Source organism: Protopterus annectens, chromosome 17.part0, assembly GCF_019279795.1.
Source record: "Protopterus annectens isolate FY-2018-M chromosome 17.part0, PAN1.0, whole genome shotgun sequence".
In the NCBI taxonomy this organism is placed as follows: domain Eukaryota; kingdom Metazoa; phylum Chordata; order Ceratodontiformes; family Protopteridae; genus Protopterus; species Protopterus annectens.
The window spans coordinates 706,467,636-706,479,950 of record NC_056751.1 but is presented as its reverse complement, the minus strand read 5'-3'; the positions used below and the strand labels follow the sequence as shown (position 1 = coordinate 706,479,950).

The 12,315-nt window shown below is 41.8% G+C and overlaps 1 protein-coding gene across 1 annotated transcript in view; it reads right to left on the bottom strand.

Annotated features, from left to right (window-relative positions):
• UFC1 (ubiquitin-fold modifier conjugating enzyme 1) overlaps positions 1-12,315 on the bottom strand; it is a 163,160-nt gene that overhangs the window by 88,705 nt on the left and 62,140 nt on the right. The window lies entirely within an intron of this gene.

The window sequence follows — 12,315 nt, the reverse complement described above, 5'->3', positions numbered from 1 at the left end:
TCCTTAAGAAACATCTGAATTCTGGATGAAAAGGGATGTGATGAGCATTTCCTAGATCTAGTGTCAACAAGCTAACTTGGAAGAAGGATGAGGTAAATTGTGAAGTAACATCATTTTGAACTTGGGCACTATCACAAAACAGGTTTAGAAAAGAAAGATCCAGAACTGTTTCCAAGTATTTTCTTTATCCGACACTAAAATTATCCTTGAATAAAATAAATTCCCACCTGGAAAAGAGAAACTGGCTCTATCACTCCCTGGGACAGCACATGGACAGGGGGAAAGAGTCTGCTCTGGCTGATGAGGGATTACCCCCTGGAAAAGAGGAAATTCCTCCCAATGTGATCTGCAATCTTGATTAATGACCTTCAGAACTAAATTTGTCAGAAACTAATTTGTTACTACAGAGAAAAGTGGAAATTCAGATTTTCTGGATGAGAATGGGGCTGCCAGGGTAAGAGGCGGGGGGGGGGGGCGACGACAATGTCTCTTAAGTAGTCATTCTAACTTGTTGGACAATCCTTGGTTTTTGGGAGGTTTCAGAACTGTTGGAACCCTTGCCATTTCTTTTTAAATGTCTGTTTACCTGTATTTTGTTGAAACTGTTTATTTTGTTTTTTGTCAAAACTGGATGAGGGTTTAAAGACTCAGAAAATTTGGAAAAGGAGGGCTGAAAAATCCTAGAGATTCTCTGTATCATCATACACTTTTTGATCAATTCTGCAGCACAGAAGTCAAAAACTAAGGGCCAGAGTCAGTAAATTCTACAGCAAGTGTACACAATTTGTATTCAAAAAACGTTTTTAGCAATTTTTGTGCTTTTTAGTCACTCAGAAAGATTACAGTAACTGTACATGTAGTCTATATTTTGAGGTAAGCTTTATGAAGCCTTCATTTTTTTATCTTTATGAATCCCTGTCAATATTTAAAGCTGCAAGAATATCAGTAGGAAAACTAAAATTAGGAGGAAGAAGGTGCGAGTTATGCCTGTGATGTGTATTCACTCAGAAAGGGGTACACTTATTGTGGGCATTACTGAACACCGGGGGAAATCTTTACCCAAGGGAGAATTTAAAATCACATTTTTAATATCATCTGGGAGGTTCTAAGAATGTAGCCAGACAAACCTCCTCACATTATCAGTGGCCACAGCCACGGAAGAAATATCAAATGAGTCACACACACACTGTAAACAATAACTAATGACAACTCACAGTATCTTCTGAGAAACTGTTCTCCCACTGAAAACATGGGGACATTCTAAAAATAGTCTCTGAGAAAGAAAAAGAAACCCCCACATGGACAACTGGAAACCAAGCGCTCCCAGAGTCTGAATCACGAATCTCAAGAGAAAACCTGGTGTCTGTCCCTTTATCTTCCTGTCCAGTTTCAGAATCTTGAATCTCTTTAGGAAAATAAATATCCCTCTTACTTTACCAGAGATTACTTCACAAAAATAATTAAATGGCCTGAATTAAATGCCAATAAACTACTCCCTGTCCAAGAACATTTGAGGAAGAGTGGACACATGTTTACTTTCCACTTTCTTTTTGACAGGAAAATGAGGCCAATATTAATGTCAGCAGCAGCTTCCTCAGGCATTGGCACAATAATCTGGAAAAAAAAACAGGGAAGCCTTCCCTGTCACTTTTCTCAGGAATGACAAGAATGGCTCTCTCTTGCCCACTGAGGGGACCACAGTGGCAGCAGTGGCCATGGCTAACTCCAGTTCCTTGGTGGCTGTAGGTGCTGCACCAGTCACACACCTGTAGCAGAGGCAATTTGTAGTCGGCTACAGTGGCACAGGCTGTTTGCTTAACTTTTTGTTTGTGTGGCTGTAAGAAGGACCGACTATGGAACAGAGTATCCATGTTCAAGCTGAAAATGGTGCCTCTTTCCCAGTGAAAACAAGCAGCAACAGACAAACAGGTCTTTTAAAGTCACTTTTTCACACAAAAATACAGTACAACAGCCACAAAAAGTAAATTAAACTCAATTTCTCCACAGAAAAAAATGGTTTTAAATACTAACAAACGGACAGAAAAAAAAAGTGCTCTCCTTTAAAAGTACAACTCAGTCTTTTGATAGTCTGTTAAAACTCCTAGGCTTAAATTAATTTTCCTGAACAAGAAAGTCCCATTTAAAAAAAAAAAAAAAAAAGGTTTTTAAAATGGAAGACCTCCCCCAAAAGGGACCTTATCTGCCCAGTAAAGGAACAGCACAAGCTGATCGTCAATCCTCCAAAAACTCGAGAGGAGAGTACTCTTCAGCAGCAGTAAAGCTCTGAAGGACTCAGCGTCCAAACTGGTTTTCTACTCCGCCCCAGCGGTCTGAAAGTTTGGTGCATGAAAGGGGTTCTGAAGCTTCGGAAGTAGGTTGGCTGCTACATCCTTAGCAGGTTATAAGCCATAATGCTAGCATCAGTGCAGCGCTGATCAATCTAATGAACATCAGGTATACCATCTTTTTGATGATGCTCCTCCTCCCGTGTACACATCGGTATACCATCTTTTTGATGATGCTCCTCTTGTGTACATAAGCAATATGCTTCTGACACATTAGATCTGCAAAACACTTAGAGAAAAACATTTCCATCACAAAATGAACGGTAGTCATGTTAACTGAACCCCAGCTCCCTTGGTATAAAATTGATAAAACTGTGACCACGAACTAAATGACCAGACTTTGAAAAGAGGCTCAGGTCCCTAGTGGAACTTGCAGGGGAAGGACAGGAATGGTTAGGCTTAAGCCTGCTTTTTTCCATTGGGGGGGACAGGTTGGTGAGCACACTCTCCACTGTAGAATCCCTGGTGGAGAACAGGATCAGGAGGAAACGCATGTATACAAGGAGCACATGACAAAGTAATTAAAGTATCCCAACCTCCTTCTCAGAATGACAGTGCCACTCCATATAGGGCGAACCCTAACCCTCGGGGACAAATGGGCTGTAAAGTTCTCATCTAAGTCCACAGGAGTGCGGTGTGGGGGGGGGGCTGTTACTGGGACCATTCAGACTATAGATGATGCAATGCATTAAAATGGGTTCAGTATTCAAGACTACTTTTGTAGGAAGTTAAACCACTGCTGCAACTATGAGGAAAGTTCCATAAAATACATGGGAAAACAATTAAAAAAAAAAAATTTACAGGCACCTATACAGGACCAGCACAGACGCTTGCATTAGCCATAAAGAAATACATACAGCACCACCATATCTTTTGTGGACTGAAAAGTCTCTGGAGCATTTACATTTTAGTGTGAAAACTCTATATAAAATATTTGTTGTGCAAAACGTTAAAAAGATAAATACATCAAGAAAACAGTATGAAGAGGGATGAGCAGCGTAGCTTTCTATGCTTATGAGAAGCAGTAGTACATCCTTCATGATGCATCACTTTGAAAGAAGCTTTGTCAAGATCAATATCTAAGGAAACTCTTCTGTACATAAAACGCTTAGCTGAAGGAGTTGAACAGGCTTGACTTTCTAGGCAGGCATTTCTTAAGCTCTGTGTAGCTTCTATGAAAAAGTAGCTATGTTGGAAGGCAAGATTACAGAAATACTCCCCCATAACCCTTAGCTAACTCCTTACTAACATATGCCACCATATAGCCATCCAAGGTATTCTGGGACAAAACTGGGTTGTGAGTCACTGCTAGGGTTATAAAGGCCCTGGTGGTCATTGGCCTAGTATAAACCTATGAACCCAAGAACAAAAACTGAGCCATAAAAACCTAAGGTTTTATTAGATTTATCAAAGTCAAAACAGCACTGTCTTTTGTGAAGTTGCACATATGTAATACACAAAGTATGCATAATATATAATTACATACAAACAAATATATGCATACACAAATACTTAACTTGTTATTTTATCTAAGATTAACAAAACTGATTTAAACACAGCATAACAAAAAAAATTAAGCAGAACAATATGTTTTTGCAGGGGAGCAAGACCACTGCACCCCCATGTGGGGAGCTCCACCTCCAAAATTCCTCTTCAACTACCCCTAAAACATATACAACTCCGCAGTTGCACTGCAGTGAAAAAAAGGGAAAAAAACTCACTGGAAATAAATTAGCAGCACACAGAATTTAACACTAATAAAGCAAACTGGAAATCTGGATTATAAACCTATAAGAAAAGTAATGCCATTTATCAAAGATTATAAACCTTAGCATTGGAATTATAAGTGGAAAAATATACTGGACACTATCGTCAGATCAGCTGTGATTAGATCACTTTTTTTAGACCACTTGTGATTACATAAAGTGAAAGTTAGGCCATTTGAATGTACTGCTACCCATGTGCGCCAAATATTTGTTGGCTTTAACTGGCAAAGTACCCAACATGTATACCCCCCCCAAGCTGTTCAACAACCTCCCTTCACTATGAAAAGGAAGTGTTCCAACAGGCAATGGAGGTTTCTCACAAAAAGGAGATGAAGATGGTCTACTCATAATAGCAGAGATGGCCTTCAGATTAATGTACAAACGTGAGTTGTTTTCATCATACCAATGTGTGCTACATATACAGAACTTCTCTCTAGAAAGCCTGGAAGATCGTATATGCTGGGAGAATCCTCCATACAGGCTATGGAGCTTAAAGCATTTTCTAATCTAAATGTGAGAAGAGAAAGCTGACACTGGCCAGTTTAAACTTTCACGTGTGATACTTAGAGTTGCAGAGCAGAGATATCCTCTGCGAGATATGCCTCTCCTTCAACCACTCTGTTGATGTTGTAGAAGAGGTGAGTAAAGCAATATCATAAACTGCACATTTTCACTGTCTCAAGTTAAAATTTGAGTGAAACAATCTTATATTTTTCTTCTAACTTATAAGTAAAGCAACAAATACCCAATAATATTTTTACTCCATACAGCTGTTTTTGCAATTTGACTGCTAAAATGGGTCCCTTTGTGGAAAAGGCCAGTCTGTTATTTACCAAACTGTAAACAAATAAACATATCAGTGGCCACAACCAGCAACAGACCCATTAAGCTACAAAAATATTTTATAACCACAGTTCTGGCTGACTAGGGTACCGATGGTAGCAATTCCCATTCTGTTGGTCTTATTTTAAACCTTACAGAAAGTGTGGGAGAATGTCATATTTAACAATTAAAACCAGAGAACTGGTCTCTCAGAAACATTTCAGCCATGGCAAGGGTCACAAGAGCATAAGTAATTGCAGCATACAGAGACCATTTAACACAGACAATTTATATACAACTATACAAGTCACTGTTAGTTACTAGAACTAAATTATGCACCTAGTCACTTAGGTCAGCACAATTCTGCAAGTAGAAAAGCACCTCTAGACCTCTTAACATGTAGACTTTCTCTCAGTCTTAAAGCAGCCTGAATTCTCTTGGTGGAGATACCATCGGTGGAAAGTTCACTTCATCACAATTGGGGAAAAAGTAGCTGGCAAAAATGATCAAAAATCAGCTGATCCCACACATCTGTTTTTTTTTTTTTCTTCATCTGTGTGAGATCATGGTACAGCGGTGATCAGGGAATTTGCCATTTTCCCTACTATAGTACAATCATAGAACTGACACTCACAATTAGCAGAAGGTGTAGGGGTGCAGGGAGACCTTCCCTTATGCTTTAAAGCTGTTTTCCTTTCTTTTTTTTTCCAGCAGGTTGTATTTTCAAGAAGTTGTGCTTGATTTTGATTAGCTAACTATTCTCATAGTCCCCTTGAAGAGTGCTGCATGTATATATTACCACATTAGTTATGAAACAGACAACCACTTCTAGCTTAAGGTTATGTTCCCTTGTTTACTAACACAGAGGTTGCTTAGCTTCAGATGATACCTAGGAAATTACAAATAACACATTAATTTACCCGCACAGTTATCAGTTAGCAAAGTCTAAAGAGGTAATCATTCCCTTATACTCAGCCATGTAAAGAGGTAATCATTCCCTTATACTCAGCCATCGATCAACCCAATTATGGAGCACAATGCCCCTTGTTGGGCAATATCTCACTAAACATACAAAACAAATAGAAAGACTCTACGGGCTTCAAACCAAAAAGATCCCAGACCTAAAAGTCTGACCTGCTAAGAGATGCTGGAAGTTCTAACTCTTTTTTCAGTGTCTAAAAGACTTCTGAGGAGAGCTCTCCATCTCGTTTACCATGCCACTAGAGACCCAATTTTCCTGGACCTCCTTTATCCACAAGTCCAATATCACTACCAATACTAGAACCCAGGACCCAAATCTTGAACCAATAAACAAAACACAGTTGAGGGACAGGTTTATAACTCAGTGACTCCCTTACCCTCCAGGATAAACTTTTCCCTGCATGCTCAACGGTGTAATTTACTATCTTTCTTTAAATATAAATACCTAGATGACACAAATTTACTCCATGATTGACTTGTTTGGCCATCTTTGAGAAAGGAGATGTGGCCAAAGGGAGGATACTGGCAAGACAAGAATGGTCACAAGACTGTGTGGCCTTGAAATATCTAAGATTCTATATATAAAATACACTTAAATACTTATGAGATGCATTTGACATGCAACTATTCAAAAGCTACAGCAGTAACAAACATGGTCTGATAAGGCAAGTTAGAAGATGTGAAAGGGAAAGTACAGTTTTGTACCTACCATAAATGTAGATGTTCGAAGATCCACATTGCTGCAGTCCTTACACTTGGGTAGTCCGCTGTCCTCGGTCGGCCCGAATATCAAAGTATTAGGCTGACGTCGGTCAAGGCGCTTAAGACTGACATCAGGACGTCAGGGTACAAATGCGCATGACCGACGTCATATCCTCAGTCTTTTCTTGCCCCAGATGTCAGAAGACCCTAAAAAGAAAGGTCAAAACCAAAAGACAGCAAAAAACAACCAACCACCCTTGCACTAATCATATGTACAATATATACAATATCCACAATATTCACAACCCAAACCACACAACCGCCTCTAACCACAGAGGGGAAGGAGGGAGGGTAAATTGGACTGCAGCAATGTGGATCTTCGAACATCTACATTTATGGTAGGTACAAAACTGTACTATGTTCTTCATCTCACATTGCTGCAGTCCTTACACTTGGGTAGAATCCCAAAGCAGAGGTAAGGGAGGATGGCAAAACTATAAAGCAGTAGGAGCTGCCAAAATGCCCTGTAAAATTGCAGTGGCAAAACCAGCCCTAGATTTAGAGTAAAAGTGGAAGGTGGTAATGCTTAGAGAAAGTATGCACTGAACTCCAAGTAGCTGCCTCCAAAATATCTTTAGTTGCCACCCCTTAAAAAGCTGTAGAAGTGGCAGTAGCCCTAGTGGAATGAGGCCTAATCCCAGCTGGAATCTCCTTACCATGATGGGAATAACAGAAAGCAATACAAAACCCAATCCACTTAGAAATAGTTTGTTTTGACACAGGCTTGCCCTGAGAACCCAAAGCAAATGAAACAAATAACTGCTGAGACTGCCTGAACCCTTTAGTTCTGCTCAAATAATATCGCAACTGCCTGTGTATATCCAAAGTGTGCAAAATCTTTTCCCCTTTATTTTGGGGGTTTGCATAAAAAGTAGGCAAATGAATAGTTTGGTTTAAAGCCACACTAGAAACCACTTTAGGCATAAAGGAAGGATTAGTACGTAAAGATACCCTATCCTTATGGAAAATTAAGAAAATTAAGAAAGGCTCAACCGCCATAAGGGCCTGTAATTCAGAAACCCTTCTTGCAGAGGTAATGGCCAACAAAAAAGCAGTCTTCCATGATAAATATTTCAACTCAGCAGTAGCTGCAGGCTCAAAAGGTTGTAGAGTGAGTTTCTCCAACACAAAATTGAGATCCCAAGCAGGAGTAGGAGCTCTACGTGGGGGTCTTGTATTCTTTGCCCCTCTAAGGAATTGCTTAAACAAAGGATGAGAAAACAATGGTGGATCACAGTCATAGTGAGCAGAAATTGCTGCAGCATGAACCTTGATAGAAGAGAAGGACAAACCTTTGTCCAGTAACTCAGCCAGATATTGAAGAGCCACACTTAAATTAGGCTTAGAAACATCAAATTCCTTTGCTGCACTCCAAAACAAAAATCTCTTCCATTTATCTGCATACACTTTCCTTGTACTAGGCCTTCTGGCCTCCAAAATAACATTCAAAACTTGCTGTGGAAGCTGAGACCCTCCAGAGTTTAAAACAGAATATGCCAGGCCGTTAGGTGAAGAGAGTGAAGTTTGACATTGAGTAAATGACTGTTCTCCTGAGACAGCAGGTGTGGAATCGAAGGCAGAGGCCATGGAGGCTCCCGTACCAGACTTCTCAGTAATGGGTACCAGTGCTGTCGAGGCCAATCTGGAGCTATTAAAATCATCTTTGGCTTGTCCTGTCTGGCCTTTAGAAGTACCTTTGGAAGGAGAGGCAGAGGTGGAAAGGCATACACATGAAGATTGCTCCAATTGAAAGAAAGAGCATCCACTTTCCAAGCTGTGGGATGAAACCTTTTTGTGCAAAACTTTGGCAGCTGGTAGTTTAGTGGAGAAGCGAACAGATCTATGTCTGGAGTTCCCCATGACACTGTCAATTTCTGAAACACATGAGGATCCAATTTCCACTCGTGGGGATCCATAATTCATCTGCTCAACACATCTGCTAAGGAGTTCTGTGCTCCTGGCAGAAACCTTGCCTGAAGATTTAGCTGTAAACTGAGAGCAGTCTCCCACAAAATCATTGCTTGTCTGCATAGAGGATAAGAATGTGTTCCCCCTTGCTTGTTGATGTACCACATGACAGTTGTGTTGTCTGTTAGAACCAACACCTGCCCTGGAAGAAGTAAATCCTTGAAAGCTATTAATGCAAATTGGACTGCTAACATCTCCTTCAAGTTGATATGTAGATGTTGTAGTCTGGCAGGCCATGTGTCTTGTATCCACTTTCCATTTAGATGAGCTCCCAAAGCTTTGTCTGAGGCATCTGTCGTTAGAATCTGACTCGCCTCTGGCCGGGTCACAGAGAGTCCCTTGTTTAGGTGACATTCCTGAGCCCACCACAAAAATTCCTTTTGAATGCAAGGTATTATCTGAATGACAGTGTCCATATCTTGGCAGTGCTGTGTCCATACATTTTTGAGATACCATTGTAGCTTCCTCATATGCAGTTTGGCATTGGGAAGCACCAGAATACAAGATGCCATGAACCCCAAGGCTTGAAGGACTGTCCTTGCAGTCAGCCTAGACTGATGAGACAATTGATGGAAGTAAAGGGAAAGATTCTTTTGTTTGTCCGGGGTCAAAAAGCCATCTGGGATGCTGTATTCAGTCTCACACCCAGAAAGCACATGTCCTGAGAGGGTACTAGACTGGACTTTATTTCGTTCACAGAATACCCCAGGCATCTTAGCACTGCTATCACATATTGCAGATGATGAAGAAGTTCGTCCTTTCCTTGGGCCAGAATCAGGCAATCGTCCAAATAAGGATAGATCTGTATTCCTTTTAGCCTGAAGAAAGCTATCACTGGAGCCAGAACCTTCGTGAACACTCTGGGTGCAGTAGATAAGCCAAAGGGCAATGCAGAGAACTGATAATGAGAAGTCCCAGCTCGAAAACGCAGATACTTCCTGCAACTTAGCCTGATAGGAACATGAAGGTAAGCCTCCTTGAGATCCAGAGTCACCATCCAGTGATCTTTGCCCAGCAGAGGTAAAAGCTGTTGTAACGTCAACATTTTGAACTTGGGAATGTCCAGATAAGTGTTGAGGATAGATAAATCCAAAATTGGTCTCCACGTGTTCCCCTTCTTTGGTACTAGGAACAGGCGAGAATAAAATCCTAGGCCCACTTCTGGCAGAGGGACCGGCTGTATGGCCCCTATTTGAAGCAGCAGAGAAATTTGTTTGTGAGCCTCTATTCTTTGCTGAGGAGGAACGTCTGGCATGCCTTTGAAAGGAGGCAAGGTATGGAAATAAAACCTGTAACCTTGGTGTATGATATCCAATACCCATCTGTCCTGGGTAATTAAACTCCAATTTTCTTTGAAGAGTGCCAACCTTCCTCCCAAAGGCGCTGCCAAACAAGAAGGCCCTGGCAGCTGAAAAGGTAGGTCATTGGGCCTGTTTACGAAAGGACTGACCCCTGCCCTCACCCGAAGACTGTGCAGGTGAACTCCCTGTTCTAGGTCTGAAAGAGCCCTGAGCTCTGCCCCTACCACGTCTAGATCTTCCCCTAGACTGAGAATCATAAGAAGGGTACGTCCACCCCTTAGCAGGCCAATTCCTACTAAACTTCGGAGGCTGAACTTGCAAAAAATCTTTAACAGCCTGCATAGACTTAGCCTTGTCTTCCATTTTCTTTAAGACTGCCTCCACAGGTGAACCAAACAACACATCAGACTGCAAAGGAGCATCTAAAATCCTAGTCTTAACATGGTCAGATAAATTCTGATCCCTCAGCCAGGCGTGCCTGCGAAGAACTGACCCAGTGGCAGCCACCCTAGATGAGGCCTGTACAGCATCAAAACCACATTGTAAAGAATGCTTACCCACCTGTTCAGAAACATGTACCAAATCTTGTAATTCTTTACACTCAATGCCTTCCGCCAGAGCATCTACCTTAGACTTCAATTGAGAAAGAAGATAGTTTTGATATTTCAACATGTGAAACTGGCAATTCAAAGCCCTCCTAGCTAAGGTGGAAGAAGTATAGACTTTCTTTCCCCATCTATCCAAAGATCTGGCCTCTGGAGGAACTGGATTTTTTACAACAGAGGCCTTGACGCCCTTAGGTCCCTGACTAACAGTTTCTGGGTCCGCCCTAGGACTCTTATAAAGATATTTATGAGCTTCAGGCACCCTGTAATACCTGTCCGGCTTAACAGGAGCAGGAGGCAAAGAATCAGGATTAAGTGAAGCCTCTGCAAACACATCTTCCACAACATCCAGAACAGGTGGTATAGCCAAAGGCCTATGCTGGGGTAAAAGCAAAAATTCCCTAAGCCTTTTCCTGGAATCAGAGAAGTCCTGACCTTCCCACTTAAAATGTTCCCTCATGGAATGAAGAGTCTCTGAAAAAGAAAAATCCTCTGGAGGAGAAGCAGAAGGAGTAGAATCATCCACATCAGAATCAGAATAAGAAGAATACTCCTGCAAGTCTTCAGCCGAAGACTCTGAAACATCCGAAGCCTGCTCAAAACTCCCCAACTCTGGTTCCACCCTAGGCCTCTTATCAGGAGGGAGCAAAGAACCTCTAATCAAAGTAATTAAATCTTCTGCCATTTTAAGCATGTGCTTCTTGGGCACAGATCCTGAAAAACTAGGAGTGACACCCACAGAAGCTAAACCTGGCCTGCCTCTGGGAGAAGCCTTGAAAACAGAAGGAGAGGGCCTAACCACCCTAGGAAGGGAGGGGAGTACAGTAACCTGAGAAGCCCCTTCAGCCTGACTTGCCTCCAGAGAGGCCACATCCTGCAATATCAAAGTCTCCCCCTGGGACTCCAGAGAAGCCTCCGGCGGAACCACCGGTTCCACTGACGCCTCTAAAGAACCGGCGTCCGGTACGGACGACTCTTCTTGCCTGGGTTTAGCTGCTTTGTCTTTGCGCTTCTTCGAAGAAGCGGGCGTCGGAGCATCCGACGGCATATTATAATTACACCGCTTCCCGAAGACCAACCTGGCACAATCTAACCTTCGCTTAATAGTGCGCTTATTGAACCTAGCACAAAAGCGACACCAAACAACGTCGTGCTCAGGCCCCAAACAAGGAATACACAAAGTATGATAATCTCTATGCGGTATCTGTTTCCCACAAGAAATACAGTTATTCACTTTTTCTGACATCCGGTAAACCACTGAGGCAAGAAAAAACTAAAATATTCCCCAACGGGGTACTTAGCCAACTTTGACTCGGTCTGAAACTCCGAATTCGAAAAATTTCAGAACGCCGAACGGCACTTGCAACGCTGCTTCTGCATCGGACCATGCGGCAAAAAAGACTGAGGATATGACGTCAGTCATGCGCATTTGTACCCTGACGTCCTGATGTCAGTCTTAAGCGCCTTGACCGACGTCAGCCTAATACTTTGATATTCGGGCCGACCGAGGACAGCGGACTACCCAAGTGTAAGGACTGCAGCAATGTGAGATGAAGAACATCTACACTCAAGATTTAAAATGGAAGGCATAGAGAGTCAAGGGAATTACAAAATCAGGGATAAGAAATAAAAGATGGCACGACAAAAATAGAAAATGAGATGGTGGTTACTGTACACCTCTATAATGCCATCCTTCTGCAGTCTATGAATGTTTTAGTGACTACTGTACTACTTCACTACCAGCATTACATAACATAAAAGTCAG